General features: G+C 33.8%; 1 long non-coding RNA gene across 1 annotated transcript; it reads left to right on the top strand.

Annotated features, from left to right (window-relative positions):
• Positions 1-5015: 5015 nt before the first annotated feature.
• On the top strand, positions 5016-24308 carry LOC116348607. The gene is made up of 3 exons (XR_004201833.1): positions 5016-5342; positions 23652-23858; positions 24202-24308. It is a non-coding gene; the product is annotated as an uncharacterized LOC116348607 (long non-coding RNA).
• Positions 24309-24335: the final 27 nt, after the last annotated feature.

Here is a 24335-nt window from a genome sequence, read left to right as displayed (position 1 = left end):
TGGCGTAGTAGCTTAGAGTCTCATATGGCAACACCAAAAACATTTTTAGGATATTTGAAATTTGTGGTAGTTAAATCAACCTCTCTCTATAATGAAACATACTGTATTTTTAATTGAGAAACATTACTGTCGCTTCATAAGCGGTGCACAGACGTAGTTTTATGTCTTCTTCTTCTTCTCGACTACGCGTACATCACTTTTACTTATAGCGTTACTCCAAAGTAGCCCTGTTACTTATAGCATAAAGTGAAATATCTATTTTTTGTAAATTCATGAAAATAGTATTTACAACACATTTATTGTATTTATATTGAAAATTATTTTTTATCAATTCTAATTTATTATATTTATTACTTGTCTTTAAAATATGAACTCATTTAAATTTTCAATTAATCCATAATTGAATTTCAATGAACAGATGTGATTACTCCTAAATTGCACATAATACACTTTGTGATGACACTTGATCGATAATTCAACAACTATTGGTGCAAGTGTTCAGGTAAGAACGAATGATGAACGTGAAAAAGAAAAGAAAAGACTTAGAAACCAACGATCGCGTCGAAATAAGAAGAAGAAGAAAGCAAACAAAGAGCAAAACAAAATTAATATCAACGTCAATCCGGTTCCATCATCATCTCGTCAGCCACAAACAGACCCAAACACATCGAATAGTCAAAATAAACACGACAATCATCCACCAACCGCTCCCACAAATGATGCCACACGTCAAAAACAACTATTTCATCATCAAAACCAGCCGAAAACACATACACGTCACAACATTCAGCAAAACCAACATCAATCAATGGCACCATCTGAAAATTTTGAGGCAAGTCGATCGTTCCAACAAAGAAACTGGGTCACAGTAAGACACCAGAACATCGACCGTCAGAGAAATAACCACAATTCCATGCAGAATTTTGCAGAAAATCGACCAATCAATAAATCACATTATGCAAATTGTGACTGCCGTAGTTGCTTTGATGACTATGAGCGACGATATGCAAATTTTCAAAGATTTCGGAGAGGTGTTCGTCCGCCGGCACATCGTTGGCAGACCAGGCACTTCAATTAAACATCGATTCAAAAGATGCTGCCAATTTTTCTTTGAAAACTAAGGCGAGTGGTCTCCCAGAAAAATTGACTATGCAGCTCACCATCCATTCACAAAATGTGAATGGCCTACGTTCGAAAATTCCCGAATTTATTGCTGATGTAATGGCCAAACAATCATCAATTGTTCAACTGTCAACAATTTATATGCATTGCGAAACACATTTGGACAACGCTATCAATACAAACGATATTTTTCCACCAATGTACAGTGTTCATCGATGTGACCGTTCAACGAATACAGAGAGAGACCAACTACATCCAAAGGAGAGAGGCGGCGGAGTATTGATAGCTGTCAACAACAAACTAAAGTCAGTTTGCATCGGAACGGGTGACCATTTCGGAGCAGAACAAATTTGGGTAAAGGTTACCAGCATGAGAAGGAACATCTCTTTGGTTGAATTGTACATCAGACCAGACTCAACTCTCAAAGTATATGAAAACAACATGTATGCTTTGAAAGAACTAGCTTCAAAGTTGAGTGAAAAAGATGTTTTAATAGTATCTGGTGACTTCAATCTGCCCAAATTGATTTGGTTTGTTGACGAGAACGAGGACCCAGACATTGCAATTGCTATCAATGCAGCCAGTGAAAAAGAGAAGATATTGCTGGATACTTGCTATGAACTGGGACTTCACCAGATTAACAAGAATTACAACCAAAATGGTCGTATGCTTGATATGATCTGGACAAATGATGTTGAGTTGTTTCAATGCACAATAAGTGACTATCATTTATTGAATTTTGAAAAGCACCACAATGCAATTGAAATCAGATATAATGAGCCGGTCGTCAAAACCATTGAAACAAGACAAACATATCGCGACTTTATAAATGCAGACTATAAGCGAATAAATGAGTCGCTTCTTGATATAGATTGGCATAGTGTTTTTGATACAAGTTCATTACAATTGAAACTAGATAATTTTTATACAATTATTAAGTCAACAATTGTAACACATGTACAGTTAAAGACAAAAATCAACAGGAAACAACCGATGTGGTTTACCAAGTCATTGGTTGAGTTGAAAAACATGGTCAGCAAAGAACATCAAAATAAAAAAAGGCTCAACACAGTTGAATCAATTGAACATTACAAAGAAATAAGAAGGAAATATAAACGTTGTGCACGCTCAGCTTTCAGAGATTACAGAATAGAGATGGAGAAACAGATAGATGATGACCCAAAGAAATTTTTCAAGCACGTGAATTTCAAAAAAGGGAAAAGTGAAGATCTACCACATGAGATGACTTATTTAAATGAAAAAGCAAGCGATCAATTAACAATTGCTAGTTTTTTTGCAAAACACTTTGGCAACGCTTACAGCTCTTTAGAAGGTGATCTGCGATATGACAGCTCGGAAATAGAAAAAATACGTGATATTTGTGCTGAAATATCAATGATCGAAATAACCGAGGAGCTTGTAGGTCAACATATAAGCATGCTGCCAGATGATCTTGTCTGTGGTCCTGATGAAATTCCAAACAAATTTATCAAGCATTGTTTGGTTTCATTGCAGGGGCCAATCTCAACACTGTTAAAGGAATCACTTGAAACTGCCTCGGTCCCGCAGATATGGAGAACGTCATTTGTCAGACCAGTCTACAAAAACGGCGATAGAAACAACGTTCAAAATTACCGAGGTGTTGCTTTACAGTGTATTTTATTAAAAATTCTCGATTCGATCGTCACAAACCATCTCAATCTATATTTGAAAAACATAATCCACGAAAGTCAACATGGATTCATAAAGAACAGGTCAACGATAACAAATTTAGTTGAATTTACTTCAAAAACAATTAATAACATGGGGAGAGGACATCAAACATACGCCATCTATTTGGACATAGCCAAGGCTTTTGATTCGGTCAACTTAAAATTGCTTATTCAAAAACTAGAAATCATGGGACTGAATGAACAGCTGTTAAAATGGATCGAATCTTACTTGTCTGGTCGCAGACAAATTGTAAAGATAGCAGATACCAAATCTGACCCAATCAAAGTTACATCTGGGACGGGTCAAGGATATCCAATTGGCACTACTTTGTTCATCATGTTTATTATTGATCTACCATTCGTCGTTAGCGATTCTTGTATACTTTCATTCGCTGATGATACAAAAATTTCAAAATGTATCTCCTCAACAGATGATTGCATTAATCTACAGAATGACTTGGATCGTGTAGCAGATTATTATGGACGCAATTTATTGAAGTTAAATGTAAACAAAACAAAGATCATATCATATCATCGGGGATCACTGCAATATGAATACAATTACAACATAGGCGGCGTTCAAATAGAAAGAGTCTTTGTAATAAGGGACTTGGGAGTGTTGCTTGATGTGCAAATAAATTTCAAATCACACATTGAGCATGTCATGGCTAAAGCAAAATCAAGATTGGCTTGGCTAAAGTTCTACAGCAAGGATTTTATTGACCCATGGACAATTAAACGCCTTTATTTTACATTTGTATTACCAATTATAGAATATGGATCAGAAATATGGAATCCACACTACGACAATATGTGCAAAAAAATAGAGTCAGTACAAAAACAATTTTTACTTTTTGCGCTAAGGAGAATGAACTGGGACAGATATAAACTTCCTAAATATGAGCATAGACTCCTGTTTCTACAAATGATTACGCTTGAGGAGAGACGCGAGATGGCGCAGGTGTCTTTTATATTCAAAATTATTAATGGAGATATGAAGTCGAGCCATATATCAAACAGTTTAAATTATTATGATTCAGCGCATAATACCCGTGCAACGCCGCTTTTTGATATACCGATTAGAAGAAGCGATTACACGAAGTATGAACCAATTAATTACATGCTTACTACATTCAATGATTATTATACGAAAAAAAAATACCAAACAGTGATACTACTTTAATTGATTTAGAAGTAAATTTATCAACAGTCAAACTGAGAATTGAAAAATATTTAAAACAAAATAGATAGAATTGAATAGAAAACATACTGAGAAAATTATTAATCTCCTTCAAAACTACTAGATGTAAGAATATAATTATTTTGTATTTATTTAAAATATATTCAATAAACCACCAAGGCGAAGGAACGCTGTTCGGTGCAGTTATTATTATTATAAATACTACGTTTCATATAATTATTGGGCACAATATTACAGTGTGTCCATAATATATAGAAATATCACTAAATAGTGTCGATATCTATACTATATCGGTCCACTATATATCAACGATATTGCCACACGGCACCGTATCTCACGATCGAAGTCAGTGTAGACGGAAAAAATCACAAATTGCCGTGCGGCAGTAGAAAGAACTGTGTGTATGCGTCAACATGTTTGCCGTCCGCACTCACTTCGATCGTGAGCTACGGTGTCTTGCGGAATATCTTACATATATAGTGCACCGATATAGTATAGATATCGACACTATTTAGTGCTATTTCTATATGTTATGGACACACTGCAATATTATAGTATTACAAATTCATTGGAATTAGAAATAAATAATTTCTACACAATTGTTAAGTCAACTATCGAAACTCATATCCAGTTGGAAACAAAAGCTCATGGACAATCTGATAGATGATGGTCCGAATTTTTTTTCAAACAAATGAATTTTGTAGCGAACGATTTTGTAAAATCAACCCAAAAATTCAGAGTATATTTACAAACACATTTTATGAACGATTTGGAACTTTCACTTTGTGGTGCATCTCTCTGCAAAATAAATGGATATCGAAGTTTTTCATGCACATATAAAAATATACGTAAACTCTCCTTATGAGAGTATACATTGAGCTGCTGAAAATATACAATTTGAACGAGAATAATTTTACTCAAAATAAAAGTCTTAGTTTATATTTTCGCATATATTAAAGCATACTTCATTTTAAATTGAACAAATAGAATGTTGAGCTCCCTGATTCGTTCAGTAAAGAACTAAAAAATCTTCTGGAAGGCTTATTAATACGTGATGTCGACAAGCGATTAGGATGTCGAGGACGTGGTGCTGAAGAAATCAAAGAACATCCATTTTTTGCTGGTATTGATTGGCATCAAGTCTACATTCAGAAATATACACCGCCATTGATTCCTCCCAGAGGTGAAGTAAATGCAGCTGATGCTTTTGACATTGGTTCATTTGACGAAGAAGATACCAAAGGAATTAAACTAACTGAAGCTGATCAGGATCTCTATCGATATTTCCCACTTACAATATCCGAAAGGTAAATAAGTTTTATGCATAAAAAATTTCACTGAATTTGACCAAGCTACTTCTAGTTGAAAAACTAGAAAGAAAACTTGGATTTGCCATGCAAAAATACTTAAGAATTGATGTTATTATGAGGAGCGAGGCGGCGAGGGTGGATTGATTTCACCCCCAAAAAAATGAGTATATCTCCAAATCGTTCAAAATAAAATCAAAAATAAGTTCGAATATTTATCCTTTTATGTTCGCAATGTGTTTTAGGGATCTTTCACTACAAGATAGACCGTTTTAAGGGTCGGTTAGAATGCAAAGTGTAGAGGTCATGAACAATTTCTTTTTCTTATTCATTTTTTTCGAAATTGCGACACGAAAAAACATTTTTTGGCTCCTATCTATTTTTCGAATCTGCTCCTACAAGATAAAAGAAATTTCCGAACATTTCATCATTATTTTATTATGAACCGAGGCCGAACAGTCGATTTTTCCTTGATATTTCGAGATTAAAATAAATTTATGCTGCTTTTTTTACTCATACGTGTTCTTCGGGGCCGCCTTTACAAGAAAGAATAGTTTTTGGATAATTTCATTTTGATTTGGGCCGACCCGGCGCCGATTATTTGGCTGCGAAGTTGATTATTAAAATTCCGAAATACCATACAAAACTGAAAAAATCAAGCGAAATTTTCACCATCAACATACTATCCACAGGGTTTTCCGAAAATTTCACTCCTTCATAGTGGCCTTGCTTCGTGAAACACACTGTATATATAAAGTAGGATAGGTCAATTTTTTTGCATCAAAGGCACTTCGCGATTTTGGTTCTATGGGTCATAGCAAGCATTTTTGCCAAATGTGTATGCGGAGGTTTTTGGGGTCGAGGAATCCATTTTGGATATTTATTTTGCGATATAATAACGTTTTGATACGATTACCAAACAAAAAATGGCAAAAATCGTCAAAATCTGGCCGTTTACTCCTTTTTTTCCAATTTTTTTTGTTGATATCGATTTTCTCATCGGATCAAAAAATTATGTTCTACAAAGTTGTTCAGAATGATGAGAGAATTTTTTTGGATTAGCCCTCCAACTCCCCTCCACCCCCAGGGTGGACGAATGCGATTGCGTGGTTTTATTGTTCTGCTGTGCAGCAGCAGCAGGAATATATTGAGGTTAGGTGTCCTCCTGAGTCAATTTTATTGTATTATTTTTTTGTAGTTCTTTTATTTAATGCACGTTTGAAAAATTAACAAAAACCAAATTAGGAAAATTGATGTATTCATTTATAAGTTTCATCGTTGTTTCAAATTTTCTGTTCGCTATATGATACTCTTTTGTTCCACATTTGATACAAATATCAGAAAATTTGGAACAACGATGAAACTTATAAATGAAAATATTTTAAATAAAATAAAACAATAAATCAATTTTCCTCATTTGTTTTTTGTTAATTTTTCAAACGTGCATTAAATAAACGAACAACAAAAAAATAATACAATAAAATTGAATCAGGAGGACACCTAACCTCCATATGTTCCCGCTGCTGCTGAACAGCAGAACAATGAAACCACGCAATCGCATTCGTAAAAAAACTTAAGGTAAAGTGGGGTGAAGTGATAAGTGGGGTGAAGTGATAAATCGCCATATTTTCAAGGGTAGTTATCTGAGAGGCGAACCATATACCGTACAGGATAGTTTGAGCTGTCAGCTCATTTTATAGACAGCCATCGAAGTGTTTGCACGCAAATTAGTTGCTCTCGCGGACCAGTCCCAAAAATGATCGTCAAAAAGTTTTTCTCAGTCTCTCTGCCAGTCATGATTTTTGAGAACATTTCCGGTGCTCAAAGCAGGCAAATATGTTTTACATGTAGTTTTAATGAATATCTAACTAAAACCAAAAGAATTTTGAAAGTATATCATATAGTTTCGATTCCACGTCATTGCGCACAAAATGACGTCGATGGGGTGAAGTGATAAATTTTCGGTGGGGTGAAGTGATAAATTCCATTCGAAATTTGGTGACATGTTTTGTCGGAAATTTAGTAGATATCAAGTGTTAATAATAAACCATAGTCCATAATAAATTATTAATAATTGGGCTTTAGGTTTTCGTGAACCATGGAATATTCTTGAAAAATCGAAAAAAATGTAGAAATTTCTCGAAAAAATCCATATGGATAACGACAGAAGGTTCTCGAAAGAATGAGAAACCTAAAGAAAATTCTGGAAATTCATAGACATTTCTAGGAAAATAGGTCAATTTCCATATAGAACTTTCTCGAACATTCGAGAAACTTATGGAACATTCTAGAATTTTTAAGAATATAAGTCAAAATCATTGTAGAAGATTCTCGAAAGTCTTGGAATATTCTAGAACATTGTCTTATGACAACATATAATGAGTCGAAGTTTCTAGAAAAATCCGTTTAAAACCATGGAACATTCTAGAACATGTTATAGTCGCAGAAAATACATCTAGAACTTTATAAAAGTCTAATTTTGAACAAGGTCAAGTGAACATCCAAAGAAATAATAAAACAAAAAAAAAAAAAAACAAGTGAAACTTGTTGTTGTCATTTAAAATGTGCCAACATTCAAAATAACTACTTCACTTGTGTCCATTGTGACTCTGATACTTCAGACGAGGAATGATTTTTTAAATTCTTTGTTAATTTATTTTTTATTATTGATCATAAAATAAACATTCATTTCAGTTTCACTGCTCCTTTTATTTCATTTGTTCGAAAATTTATGATTTATCACTTCACCCCACCACTTTTCTGAGACTCAAAAATCGACTGTTTTGAAAAGTACCCATAATTTTTTTGAAAATATTTTTTTGAAAATTTCGCGACTATAGGGTGTTAGCTATGGTAATTCTCTATCGATTAGGACATTCAACTGATCAAAAAAATAAAAATTGTGAATTTTATGTATGTGCACAAAAACCCTTATCACTTCACCCCACTTTACCTTACATTTTTTAATTTTAATTTAGTTTTATTAATAAAATAAAAACAAAAATAATGAGCCATCATTAGGTGTAAAAAATAGAAATGTTATCTAAAACGGGTCGACCTTTATGTGTTTGTATATATTGGTACCGCTTTGCAGCGGTATACGCGTATTCAAGCATACTTTCCGCTGAGTAATTGAAATATAATATTTATTTTTTCACATAATTCGTCACGACATTAATTTTTTATCTTTTTTATTCACATTTCACATTGTTTTTTTTATATTTATATAATAAATAAATCCCGTACAAAATTCAATACAATAACTGTCAAGTGTAGTTTTGTTAATAGTTTCTCGCGTGGTCCACCTGTCAAATCGCTGTCGGCGACTTGTTCGACGGATTTGTACTGGGTGGATGTCCAAATATATGGTGTCTGTTTGATGTCCCTTTCCCATGTTGATTATCGTATTCGATGTAAATTCTGCCAAGTTCGTTATCGTTGACCTATTTTTGATGAACCCATGTTGAGGTTCGTGTAACATGTTCTTTAGATATTGATTGAGATGGTTCGTGACTATCGAATCTAGAATTTTTGACACTATACACTGAAGAGCGACACCACGGTAATTTTGAACGTTGTTTCTGTCACCGTTTTTGTAAACCGGTCTGACAAAAGACGTTCTCCAAATCTGTGGTACAGTGTATGTTTCAAGAGATTCTCTTAACAATGTTGTGATTGGCCCCCGCAATGAAACCAAACAATACTTGATAAATTTATTTGGTATTTCATCGGGACCACTGACTAGATCATCCGGAAGCATGTCAATTTGTTGTCCAACAAGCTCCTCAGTTATTTCAATCTGTGATATTTAAGCACAAATGTTGCTAATATTTTCAAACTCCGAGCTATCCAATTGTAGATTTCCCTTCAAAGAGCTGTAGGCTGAAGCAAAATGCTTTGCAAAGAAACCAGCGACCGTAGACTGGTCTTCTGCCCTCATATCCAGATAAGACATTTCAAGAGGCAGATCATCACTTTTCCCTTTTTTGTAATTCACATGTCTGACATTATGTAATCTCTATATGTTTGCTTAGTTTCAACTGTTTTGATGACTGGCTCATTATATTTGATTTCGATTGCATTGTGGTGCTTCTCAAAATTCAATAAATGAAAGTCACTCATTGTGCATTGATACAGCTCAACATCATTTGTCCAGATTAAATCAAGCATACGACCATTTTGGTTGTAGCATTTGTTTATCTGAAGAAGACCAAGATCATAGCAAGTATCCAGCACTATCTTCTCTTTTTCACTGGCCGCATTGATAGCAATTGCTATGTCCGGGTCCTCATTATCGTCAACAAACCAAATAAATTTGGGCAAATTAAAATCACCGGAAACTACTAAAACATCATTTATACTTAACTTCGATGCTATTACTCTCAAGGCATTCATATTGTTTTCATATACCTTGAGTGTTGAGTCTGGCCGAATATATAATTCTACCAAAATGATATTTCGTTTTAGTCCAGATACTTTTACCCAAATCTGTTCCGCACCGAACAGGTCACCCGTCCCAATGCAAACCGACTTCAGCTTGTTGTTAACAGCGATCAAAACTCCTCCTCCATTCTCCTTGCGATGAACTTGGTCCCTCTCAGTGTTTGGTGACCGATCACAACGATATACATCGTACATCTGCGGAAACAAGTCATTCGAATTGATGGCGTCATTCAGATGAATCTCTCGCAGCATGAAAATTTGCGAATGGTGCACTGAAATTTCAGCCACAAACTCCGGAATTTTTGTTTTTAATCCATTTACATTTTGTGAATGGATAACCAGCTGTTTTGAATATTTTTCATCATAAAAATTGTGTGTAGTACTCATTTCTCCCTTTGGAGAACATATACAGTAATTATTTAAATTACCTTTATTTTCTGTATGAATTTATGCAAAATATGAGTGCTGACAAATTTTCTTCTTCATTTTTAATGCAAAGTACTTTTGTATGGCAACCTAATGTTTCGTGTTTTAAATTTTTCACGGCAAGGCAATTCAAAAAATTTGTACGTTCCATTATTGGTAGACATTTTTGTAATTAGGTTAGATGAGCCCAATATGATCAAAATTTCTAAAACCGAAACGACAAAATATTTTCAAAACATTTATATACCAATATGAAAGAGCACCACAAAGGTAACTTACGGCCAAAGAAACGGCAGCCGGCAAACGTTGCTCAAAAATGACAAATTTTACATGACAAATGCTTTTGTGTAACATTTGTCATGTAAAATTTGTCATTTTTGAGCAACGTTTGCCGGCTGACAAATGTTACACAAAGTATCAAATTAGCAAAATAGATGAAATGATTGGATTGGTGTATAAAATGCAAATAACGATATTTTCAAAAAAAAAAATATTTGAGTTTGGATTCCAATTTTTATTTTAATTTCAATTTATTTACATATTTATTTTATTTATTTATTTATTCACCGTCTGATCACAGACTGAATTTATCACAAAATTTGTACAATATCGTTCACAATGAAACACCACCCGATCGTATACCCAGCCACCAGCCTTCTCGACTTCAGAGCAGCAGATATCGATTGTGTTCACTGTTTTAATTTCTATATAAGACATAAAAGTTCAAAATTAAATTTTTCACCGAACAAATATCACATTTTCCAATTTGACAATATTGTTACTAAAGATGTGTCTTGATGCCGATTCTAAAAATATTTCTCTTATCAAGTTAAAGTTTCTACAAGCTACGTAAAACGGCTGATTATGTGCGTAATCCGATGAAAATGCCTTAACTCCAATCAGTTCTGTACTTCTCAAATTTCTTTGGTTCTCATTATATTGCAGTCTTGTATATACAATTTTATCTCTAAGTGAGCTAGACACTATTTTACTTAAAAGCAGATCATAAATTAAAAATATAGAGGCATTTATACGCCGTCTCCAAAGCGGTTGAATATTCAAAACATCACATCTAAACTGATACGGTGGCAATACATAATTCTCATCTCTCTGATATACATAACGTAACGACCAAATGACAAAATCTTTTTGAATTGATTCTATTCTATCGGAGTGGATACGATGGTATGGAAGCCATACAATACTCGCGTATTCCAATTTAGACCTGACTAGTGCACAGTATAACATTTTTGCAGATTCGATCGTGTACTTATTCTTTAATGTTCGTTTGATGAAACCCATTGCCCCATGTGCACTGGCTGTAATCGCATCGATGTGATCGGTGAATGTTAATTTTGTATCGAAAATAATGCCGAGATCCTTGTGCAGTTTGGTCCGTTCAAATGTATGATGGCCGTTGTCGATTGTATAGTCGTAGTTGACTACGTTTGCACCCTTTGCATACGTCATTACGTAGCACTTCTTCAGATTCAAATGCAGGTTGTTTTCGTTACACCAGTCGCTCAATTGATCAATGGCTTTTTGAAAAATGATGGCATCAATGGGCGAATGTATAGTGCGGATCAATTTCAGATCATCTGCAAATAATAAAACAAGTGCATTTGACACAGTTTCGACAATATCGTTTATGAAAATAATAAAGAGACATGGTCCCAAAATACTTCCAGCGGGTACTCCCGATGGTACAATGAAAGTCCTTGACTTTTTTTCACCAATTCCAACAAACTGCGATCGTGATGTCAAATAACCATGGAACCATTTGACAATTTGGCGGCCGAATCCAAATCTCACCAACTTCTGCAACAATTTCTTGTGGCACACGATCGAAGGCCTTCTCAAAATCTGTGAACAGCACATCCGTTTGACATTTATTGACCATTGAGTCCATCGTGAAATTTACCATTTGCAGTAAATTTGTTGGGGTTGATCGATTTTTCACGAATCCATATTGATTGTGGCTGATTTGTGCATTAACAAATCTGTCAATTTTGTCATAGACAACAATTTCGAATAATTTGGCTATTGTTGGTATGATCACTACTGGCCTGTAAATCACTGCATTGCTATTTTTACCAGCCTTGTAAATTGGCACTATTCTGGACTTTTTCAATGCATCTGGAACACATCCTTGTTGCAATGATTTACGAAATAGCACTGTTAATGGCCTTGACAGTGTGTGTGCGCAGTTTTTCAGGAGTTTTGGTGATATACCATCTGGACCGGCTCCCTTATTCACATTGATCGATTGTAGTGCTTTTAACACATCGGTTTCACTGATGTCAATGTCAAACGATATTTCTCCGCATTCACTCAGCAATTGATCCAAATCGATATTATCGTTCGGTGTTTATTGACTTTCGAAAAAATCAGCGAATAATTCCGCTTTCGACGTTTCGTTGTTGGCTGTTTCATTGTTGTATTCAACAATAGCAGGAATATCGCTTCGTTTTCTTCTGTCATTCACAAATCGCCAAAAATGTTTTGGGTTTGATCGGATTTGCGATTGTATGCGGCTGATGTATGACCTGAATACCTGGCTCTGCAATTGCATGAAAGAATCCGTGATGTCATTGTATTCGACAAAATTACCAGTCTCTCTTGCACGTGTGTATGCTTTTCTCCTGACATTTTTCATGTGCTTCAATTGTTTCGTGTACCATGGTGGATCGGTGCTTTTTTGTACGGTGATTTTCGGAATAAATAAGTCTATTGCCTCGTGTAGAACATTGCCAAATAATTGGAATGCATTCTCGAGGTCATCAATTCGATTTATTCCCAACAAAATGTCATTCGCAATGAAAAATTCATTCATCTCATCGAAATCAGCCGAGTTGTATGTATATATTTCCGATGACTGCGGTGTTGTGTGTTCATTTCCATCAATTGTCACTTCTATTTCGATTTAACCAATGGTCTTGTTGATTCAATCAACGACATTTCGTAGAACTTGTTTGAAGCAACGAAATGAAGGAGGGGAAAAAATAAAGTAAAAAAATAATTTATTTGAGTTTGGATTCCAATTTTTATTTTAATTTCAATTTTAAGCAACGAAATGAAGGAGAGGAAAAAATAAAGTAAATGTTTCGATAATTTTTCAAGTTTGAATTGAATTTCATTGATAGCCCTGGCGGGGGAACAATTTGAAACAACGAAATGCAGGAGAGAAAAAAATAAAGTAAATGTTTCGATAGATTTTCAAGTTTGGATTGAATTTCATTGATATATCCCTGGCATTGGGGGTACAATTTGAAACAACGAAATGAAGAAAAGAAAAAAAACATTTTCTAGAAAATTCGTCGCACTGCATACGAATCAATCGAACTAATAAAAAATTAAAATGGCGGATGCTGTTGTCGCAATTCAAATGGTCCAGTTCACATATTATTTTACTACTCTCGTGTGTTTTGAGTTCAAAGTTTTTTAGTTAAGTTAAATTAAATCCAAACTCAAAAATGTTAAAATATTTTTTCTTTGAAAAAATCATTATTTGCATTTTACACATCCAGCCATTTCATCTATTTTGCTAATTTGATACTTTGTGTAACATTTGTCATTTTTGTGTGACCTATAATATAATATGACATGAATTTAGACGACATGACCTGGAAGTGAATCTTGTGGAGTATGTAGATCCGACCTGGTCCAAAGTGTTCTGGAAGTTGAGAACTCAGAGTGATACATTCTCTACGCTTCATCTCATATAATATTTTGATGTAAATGGCAGTCCTGATCAACAGAAACCTGAAATGGCCTAGAAATGAATCCTGTAGAGCAGGTGGATCCGACCTGGTCCAAAGTGTTCTGGAAGTCGAGTGCTTGAGGGTTATTTTTTCGATTTTCCCATCGGAAATGCGAGAAAAATCGAATGGCAGTTTTTGATGTAATATTCAAATATATTTATGTCATACATCACCCAAATAATGGGGACATTGGAGCTACCAAGGATCATATCTAGCACCATATCAATCTGGGATTTTTTTTTTGCCCCAAATGTCATATCGTGAATCCCTCTACCACATGTAGCATTTTGAAATAAAAAATCTGGCCAATCCGCGGATGTTTACTTATGAGAGAATGCAAATTGCATCATTTTTCATATAAAATGTATGTGGGTCTGGCCAGACTCATGTGTTAGTAATACGATGATTACACCAACACATCCTTATAAAAAATCCTTGTGTCCTTTTTCGTCCTGATTTGTTTCATAGATTGGTAGCCAATAAAATTTTAGGAAGCTACACGGAATTTCAAGTCGCTAGCTTATTTAAAAATATATTTAAATTACAATTAAAATCAAAAAGGGTCTAGCCAGACCTATGTGTACAACGGAGGGTTAAACAATCTATAACCTCTCAATCAATGATTTCTTATAGTCTCATCCGGTGGGCCCTGGTATCGAAGATTTTTTGTTGAAGATTCAACGAATACGACATCTATTAAAAGACATAAAGATTTTTGTTACTAAAGAACAAACTGACTCTGATTTTGTGTGTCCATGTATTGCAAATTCTGCACTCAGTTGTCAACCGTAGCTGCTTGTGCAAAATTTATAACACATACGCATAAACAGAATCGAAGTCTCAGTACTAATACGTTTGCAATACAGCTATATAGTTCGCTAGAGCTGTGTCAACACAGCAGTAGTAACGAAAATCTTTATTGTCTTTAATAGGTAGCGTATTATTGAATTTTCAACAAATATTTCCATTAAAAAAGTGCTTCACCAGCGCCCACCGGTCTCATCCCAAGCAACAAAATGTGTCGTAAATAGCTCTTAATGTGTCCTAAAGTCTTAAAATACTCTTAAATTATTTGTGGCAACTCTCAATATGCATTTAGGTGATTTTATCAAGCTCTTAATATATAGAAATTTTATTCTTTAATTTAGAACACCACCTCTAGAGCTCTTAGTAGGACTATTGGAGTACAAGGCTACCTAGACTCTCAAAGAGTTCTTAGTGTACCTTAATAACGCCATTTAAGTATAGCGGTCTAAATTCTTAAAGAATATGAAATAAGATCGAATAAAAGTTTTATTTTAAAAAACCAATTCGATTAAGAGCTTTTCAAGACTGAGGCTCTTAATATCTTTTAACTAAAATAGGCTTAATATAAATTCAACAAGCGCCATATTTTCTGCTGAAAATATGCTGTTTGGAAAAACACGCGGTTTAAACCAAAAAAAAAATTTAGGAGTATTGATATTTTAACCGAATTTAATTTTGAATTTTCATTAAAAACAATGAATCTGACTACAAAGTTTGTAAATTTGAAAATTTAAGGCGAAAACTAGCGATATTTGTAAAAATATTTTTTTTTTTTTTCAATTTTTCCCCTATTTTCGAGAGCGCGTGATTTTTTTGGAGCTATCATAAAAATGTTCGACGATAAAATAATCTCCGTTTCGAAATTGAGGCTAGGAATTTGTCCGTATTCACAATTTTGTTTTCATATTTTCACTCTTGTCAAGACCAATTCATTTTAATTTTTTATCATATGGCTATTTTGCAAACGACAAATTTATATACACTGTGACATTCTATATTTGTAGACACACATAAAAAGTTTATTTTTTAAAAAAATTCTCAAAAGGCGCGCTCGACAACGTTCAAAAACGTTCAAGTGTCAAACATCACTTATGTCATGTGTGGCATTGTTTAACGCGCCATAAGTCAAATTCTACAATGGTTACTATATTTATCATTTGTAGAATAACTATGAATTTTCGTAGTAAATTTACAAATATATTTGAAGTCTACGTGTTTGTAAAATTACTATGGAGATTCATAGTAAATTTACAGAAACGTCCAATTTTCATAATTTGTAAAATTATTATGAAATTTTGTAGTAAATTTACAGATGATGTAAATTGGACGATTTTGTAAATTTACTATGAATTTTTGACGTAATTGTACAAACATATATTTAATAGAGGTTTTTGTAAATCTACTACAAAATTTCATTATAATTTTACAAAATGTGTAAATGTACTATGATATTTCATAGTAAATTTGCAAAAACGTCTTTTTTCATAATTTGTAGATTTACAAATGATGAAAATTGGATGGTTTTGTAAATTTACTATGAAATTTTATAGTAATATTACAAATTATGAAAATAGGACTTTTTTGTAAATTTACTATGAAATTTCATAGTAATTTTACAAAATCGTCCAATTTTCATCATTTGTAAATTCACTACAAAATTTCATAGTAAATTTACAAAAACGTCCTATCTTCATAATTTGTAAATCTATTATGAAATTTTGTAGTAAATTTACAAATGATGAAAATTTGATGGTTTTGTAAATTTACTATGAAATACTATAGTAATTTTACAAAATTTGTAATATTACTATAAAATTTCATAGTAAATTTACAAAAACCTATATTGACTATATATTTGTAAAATTACCTCAAAAATTCATAGTGAATTTACAAAATCGTCCAATTTACATCATTTGTAAATTTACTACAAAATTTCATAGTAATTTTACAGATTATGAAAATTGGAAGTTTTTGTAAATCTACTATGAATCTCCGTATAACAATAGCATAGAAAATTCATTTTGTCTGATTTCGTGGGATCTTTTTTTTAATTCACCTACAGTTAGTTGTTCCATTGGACCAATTTTTCCTACAACCAGTAATGATAGAACGCAGTACACATAGTTTTTCAACTTGTTTGTGTGTAAACAAACAAATGTCAACTCATGTGGCAGACTAGGGGGAGATTGAGAAACAACTTCGAAAAAGAATATAAACAAATATATACGAATATGACACGAATATGCCACCAATATATTCCAATATATTTAACAAAATACTTTAGCTAAAAAAAAATACTAGAATAAATGTGGTCAAAAAAGAGGTTTGTCAAGTATAAAATTTTCGTTGATATTTGGTACTAGATTTTAGTACTTGTTTTAGTACAAATCTAGTACTCTTGCACAATGAACTTATTGTTCAAAATTACTTTAATGTATATACATAATCCACGGATAAATAAATAAATAAATAAATAAATAAAACACACAATAAAAACTAAAAAACTAAAATAAAACATTTTTTTTATTTATTTATTTATTTATTTATTGAATCACCGCCAAGAGCTGGCTGAATTCATACAGTTTTGGGGTAAAAAAGAGTGTCCAAAGGACCTCGTTAAAAAACCCATCTTTTCAGTAGTGTTACATTTAATACTTGTTATACACCAAGAATTGTAAAGTAAATTAGTTATCACAGATTTTTACATCATTAGTCAGTCGTGTGAATGTTACATCAAAATAAGAAGTTACAAAATTCGAATAGAGTACTTCAAGATATAAAAAATAGCATTAATTAAACCTAACAGACAGCAACTGATCAAAAGGAACAGCCACAAACAAGTTTAAATCACATAGCCACAACAGATCATAATAATATAATTTCTCATTTAATTTTAGTCGAACATGCTGTTTGGTGCTGAGCGAAGCATTGAAATGAAATTTAGTCTAGATGTTGAATTTTCAAATAAATTAGCTGCTCTATTAGAATTTTTGCAAATTAATGGAATTGGAGTAGTGAGTGCTAACTTCATACTCTTGTTAATAATTCGAAAGCGTTCATTTATTCGAAGGTTTCGACTGATGTTATTCACTCCGATGACACTACGAATGGTTGGGCAATTTGCAAGTCCGTTGACAATATCGTACAGAAATGTGACATATGTATTTATTCTTCGGCGTTCAAGTGATACCATATTGAGTGCTTCCAAACGTTGGCTGTATGGTGTGATCTTGAAGCCATTGATTGCCGATAGATACTCCTTTCTAGCGAACATCGTGAATTGCTTTAGTACGCTTTCGATTTTGCTTTTATGTACGTAATAAAAAGGCAGCCAAACCACACTGCAATACTCTAGATGAGATTGTACCAATGAGTAATAGAGTGTTTTAAGTGTTTGAAGGTCAGCAATGTCATAACAAAAACGTTCCACGAAGCCCAGGACTGCAGTGGCTTTACTTGAAATTGAGTCGATGTGTTTTGCAAATGAAAGTTTGTTGTCGATAATAACGCCGAGATCTTTATGTTCAGTAACACGATCAAAAACATGGTCACCATAGCTATAGTTTGTTTCAATGATATTTCTCCCTCTGTTAATTGTGAGCACATCGCATTTATTCAAGTTAAGATGTAGAGCATTTAAGTCGCACCACGATTTTAGTTTGTTTATGGCCAATTGAAGGATAATCGTATCATTTGTTGATTTTATTGCTCTCGCTATTTTAACATCATCCGCAAACAGTGAAATAAATACATCGTCCATATCGTTCACTATGTCATTTATGAACAACAAAAATAGTGTTGGACCAAGATGACTTCCCTGTGGTACGCCTGATGTTACTTTGAAATCACTTGACTCACCATTGCCATATTTGACGAATTGAGTCCGGCCTGATAGATATGACTTTAGCCACGTTATTAAGTTGATCGGCAGGTTGAAAGAGCTGAGTTTACGAATCAACATGTTGTGGTGAACTCTATCAAATGCTTTGCTGAAATCCGTGTAGAATACATCAACTTGAGCTCCCGAATTTATGCTGTTCTGCACATAGTAAGTGAATTCAGTAAGATTTGATGCTGTGGATCTCGAGCGCATAAAGCCGTGTTGTTTACAAGTGATTTTGTTTTGGACCAAAGCAAGTAGTTTAACATTCACGAGGTGCTCGAAAATTTTTGCCAGTGTCTGCAGTTTGGCAATGCCTCTGTAATTTTCGACTTTCGATCTTCCTCCCTTTTTATATATGGGCGTGACACTAGATCGCTTCCATTTATCTGGAAAATGACCAAGATGAAGTGATTCATTAAATATTTCGGTGAGTGGTGCAGCGAGTTGGTAAGCACAGTTTTTCAGCACCATAGTATGGATACCATCTGGGCCCACTCCCTTCTTGGTATTAATCGCTCTCAGCTCTTCTAGTATAAAGCCCTGGTCGAGCTTGGAATTGCCCAGATTTTCAGGCGCAACTTGTGGCGGTTGAGTATAAATTGATTGTGTCTCGTCATAATTGCTGGCAAAAAAATTCCCGAACATATTGGCCTGTTCATTTTCATCCGATGAACGGTTTACCCCCAGCTGCAGTATTTTTGGTTTGTTATCCGTGCTTTTCTTCGAATTGACATAACGCCAAAACGATGTTGGATCTTGTTTGAGTGAAGATTTTTTTAGCCACGTCTCCGTTAGAATGATGAGGTCATAATCGTAGGATGTAGATGTGCAATAAAAACGTTTATATTTGCTACCGAGGCCTCGTGAATTTTGATAATAAACCGAGACCCGTGTCATACTAGAGTCAGTAGACGAGCAAACAGGGTTTAATGGCGATTTTCCGAACGATGGTCGTAACGATTTTCTGCGCAAACTTCGTGGCAATGATAACATTTGGACTTTGGCTGGCTGCAACACAATTTCTGACACTGTGATGGTCGATGTCGCTGTTGATGTTGTTTTGGCTGAAATTTCGGTGCTGCTTCGGTTCTCATAAATTTCTTGCGTTGACCCTTGACGCTGATGCCTTTCACGTTTTTTTGACTGTTTTTTGTTGGTCTTCAATTTTGGCATTGTGAATGGATTTTTTGTAATTATGGTGTTTGCGCGAGCAAGAGTTTCGCGCTTTGTAATAAACTCTTTGACAGTAAGTTTATCTTCGCCTTCGCTTTGCCAAATAGCTGGATCCGAAATTATATCGAAATGATGTCTTGGCACATCCAGTTTGAAAGAGACAAAGGATAGACGACGATTTTTCCGCTTGTCAGACATCAACTTGATGCACTCAATGTAAGGCACAATGTGTTTAAGATCATCAAATGAGTGCAAATGATCCAAGATATTGGCCGACTCGATAGAAGTGCAAGCACTTTTTGTTGTTTTGATCGCGGACTTACACCTAGTGTTGATGTGTCCAACTTGCGTTTACGACGTACTGAATTTACGTTTGTGAAATCACTTGCAAATGACGCCGTAGACGATGATCCACTATTGTTTAGTTGTTGAGACGGCAATGAATTTGGCGGTGATAATTCCATATGTTCGGTTTCATTGTTAGTTTCGATAACCTCGTCAGTAATTTGGTTGATTGAAACGCTTTGATGTGCAGTAACATTGTTGCCGATACCGATTGTCGGTGGAAATGCACTCGAATTGAGTGTTGTCAAAAAATTATCTAAAATTAATTTGATAACAATTCGGCCAATCGATTTGATAATTCTGTTGCGATTTGAGCTTGTGCGGTAAATGGTAACATCACACAGTTGTCACAGAACCAATGAAGATTTTGAATTTTGTTCAAGTATCCCACCAATGGATTTTTGTAGTTGCTATTGTTTGATGAAAGGCAAGAAATGTGAGAATATTTTCCGCAGGGCCCACTACATTTGAGAGAATGGCTATCTGAAGGCAAATTACATGAAACACATTCCATGATTAGGGTTATGATTCACAATAACAATACTAACGTAGTCAACACGACGTATAAAATTCGATATTTTTCTGGTTTAAATATATTAACAGCTAAAAACTTCAATTTGCTGACGAAGACACAACAAAAATGAACTAAACAATACCAAAATGGTTTTAAAAGACTGCATAAAAATATATTAATTTTAACAAAAACTGAATATTTATAGTGGACACAAAAAAAAGTGACTTTTTTGTTTGACAGTTGGTTTGGAATTATACAAATCAAGAAAAAACCATTTTTTCATTAAAACATTTTCTTTTCAATAATATATATTTTTACAATTTGTACTCTGGCAAGTACTTGTACTTAGCAAATACTTGTACTCTAGTATTTACAAGAGTATGTTATATAATATATTGGAATATATTGGTGGCATATTGATGGCATATTTGAAAAAAGTGGTTTCATATTCGTATACGAATATAAACCAATGTGTCGCAAATATTTGTCAATAAATTGCGACTATATACACGCAATATCCCCCTAGGTGGCAGATAAGCGTTCAATTTACAAACCGTTCAAAAAAACCAACGTTCACAGAAAATTGATAGTTTTTCATTGCAATATAAATTTAATAAATTAAATAAAATTAATGCCCCTAAATTTTCTAAAAACAATTTATTTATTTTTAAACCATTTTTTCATCGTAAACTTTTAATGCAATTATTAATGTAAAAATATAATTATTTATTAAATGAAGTCATCAAGTTTGACATCACAAAAAAGTTTATAAACATACGTATTGCGCCGATGGGAACTAGTATCGTATATTCCCCATACAAATTAATTTTATCGATTCTACGAATACGACATCTGTTAAAAAAAATACCGATTTTTGTTACTACTGTTGCTTTGACACAGCTCGAGTGAACTATACGGCTATGGCTGTATTACAGACGAACTAATACAAAAGAACACACAGACTCCGATCCTGTGTATCCATATGTATTGTAAATTTTGCACAAGCAGCTACGATTGACGACTGAGTGCAGAATTTGTAATACATACGCATACACAGAATCGGAGTCAGTGTGTTCCTTTGTACGTTTACACGAGCTGTATTAAAACACCACTAGTAACGGAAATCGGCGAGTTTTTTAGAAGATGTCGTATTGGTGGAATCGATAAAGAAAAATCGACGATATTAGCGCTCATTGTATTGCGCCATCTATCGAAATATGAGATTTGTAAATTTCGATAGTGAAAGTCGCTATGCATGAAGTCAAAAAATAACATTATTTGTTTTTTTCGATGTTTTTTTCTGTTATTTTATTATTATTATTATTATTATTATTTGGAATTATGCAACCAAAAAATTGAGAAAAAGTTGTATTTAAACTGATATATTCATCATTTGTAAATTTACCCTGACTTTTCGTAGTATTTTTACAAAATGATATTGTGACTTTCATTTTGACACATTTTGTAAATTTACTACGAAAATTCAGTGTGAATTTACAAATGACTTACAACACAGTGTTCGTCGGAACATAGCGCCATCTATTGAAATAATCTTAATCTACTTAGACGAACTTTTTTGTGTGTCTATAAATATAGAATGTCACACTGTAGTTCTATAAGAGTTATTAGAGAGCTATATACGGCATATTTTTAAAATACATTGAGAGCATGTTCTGGTACATGTACTATAAGAGCTCATTTTGTTGCTTGGGATATTATTCGACACCAAATATTTTTTTTTTTTTTTGAATATTGCTCGGGATACCGAAAAAACGTTTTCTAAAAGAAAATGAACCCGAATTTTTGGGTTTCAAGTAAAAAAAAATCACGGGTCATATCTCTCGATTCATAACTTATAACTCCCAACCCTCCTGGCTTAGTGATAGGAGTTGGAGGGCAGCCTACCCAAAAAAATTCTCTCATCATTCTGAGCAACTTTGTAGTACATAATTATTTGATCCAATGATAAAATTGGGGTGTAGCAACAATCAGGGAGTATAAAAAGGAGGGCGTATATAAGGGATAAGGGGGTCAGGGACAAAAAACCAATGATGCCAATCGATAGAATACTAAAAAATACAACACTTCTGGGGGGTTTTCCTATCCCCAGACCATAATGTGGACACATTTTTACAAAAATCAACAAGTGGTCATGTTGGGCCAATTGAGAATGTTCATTTTGACGAATCCAAAAAAGCAGACATACGAATGCGACTTTTTTTCTTGCAGTGTTTGTCAAAAACTGTGTCTATATTAACTATATCTGCGACAGAGAGCAATAACTACATCTAAGCATGGTGTTGGCACTTCATCTGTCGAAAAAAGTACAGTACAGGCCAAAAGTTTGGAAACCCTGTGCAAATCTCATAGAAAATTAAGATGAAAAATAGACTTCCAGTTATCCAATTAAAATAAATTTTGGTATACTTTATCTACATATCAAGTAGATTAAAACTGCATAATTTCAAAATCAAACATTAATAACTAGTTTGAAAATTATGCATTTTAAAATGTCCAATTTTTGGGAAGCGAGACCTAAAGTACGGACAGTCGCCATTTTGAAACCACGTTAAGTATTGATGCGACGTTTTGATATTTCGTTTCTACTTAGGACATAAGAGTACCGTACCAAAATTCATTAAGATCAAATCACTGGAAGTGGAAAATTCGCACAACCGAAAAACGTCCAAAATTTTATTCAGGGTTTCCAAACTTTTGGCCTGTACTGTATTTGGTAGTCATGTTGGACCAGTGGTCATATTGGGCTCATCTACCCAGGTAGATAGGCCTACATGTATCAGGGAAGGAGAAATTAAAAATGTTTTTCTCTTGTAGGACGTGCTCATAAAATACCAATACTTTGAAAAAAAAAGCAATTTTCAGCGCTGTCAAATCAAGTTTCAGCACATTGTTATTTCTAATATAAAGTAAGATATTTTTATATAAATTGATGATAGATGGCAACAAGAAGTTTCAGAAACGGTTTTCGAAACAGTAAATTCAGAGGCCGACAAACTCGAACAAAAACGTAAATCAAAACAAAAGAACCGATTCGATGCTGATGAAAAGGAATCAGACTGCATTTTACATGGTTATATTAAAAAACTTGGTGGCGCATTTGCATCTGTATGGCAAACAAGATATGCAAAACTGTATCCAAACCGGTAAGTATCTAGTATATGGATCACATCTGAGAAATCTACTCAAACAAAGAAATGTGTAACGAAATTTTAAGATTTTATTGGACTGTAGCACGGTGCATGTTTTTTCCTTTTTTCCCGATTTTTCACCATCTACATGGAAGGTTTTTATGAAAAATACGGAAGACCGCTGAAATGGCAAATGCAAATATGGACCACCGCCATTTCAGCGGTCTTCCGTGTTTTTGAAACAAACCTCTCATCACATGGTGAAAAATCGGGAAAAATTAAAAAAAAATATATATATTTAAAATAAATACAAACATACCACTTTTATTTTCGATTTCGTTCAATTCATTATTTGCAGATAATAATTATTCTTACCAGTTTAATTAACGCAACAAACAATTTACAAAACATGTATCTGATTTTTCAAGAAGGAAAAAGTTGAAATAGTTTGACAGCTGACTTGACAGGTTGCATTTTCTATACCGTGCCAAA

The sequence above is a fragment of the Contarinia nasturtii genome, unplaced genomic scaffold (genome assembly GCF_009176525.2).
Source record: "Contarinia nasturtii isolate CC-2019 unplaced genomic scaffold, AAFC_CNas_1.1 Cnas_scaffold_2585, whole genome shotgun sequence".
Classification (NCBI taxonomy): Eukaryota; Metazoa; Arthropoda; class Insecta; order Diptera; family Cecidomyiidae; genus Contarinia; species Contarinia nasturtii.
This window is presented reverse-complemented; position numbering and strand designations above follow the sequence as displayed.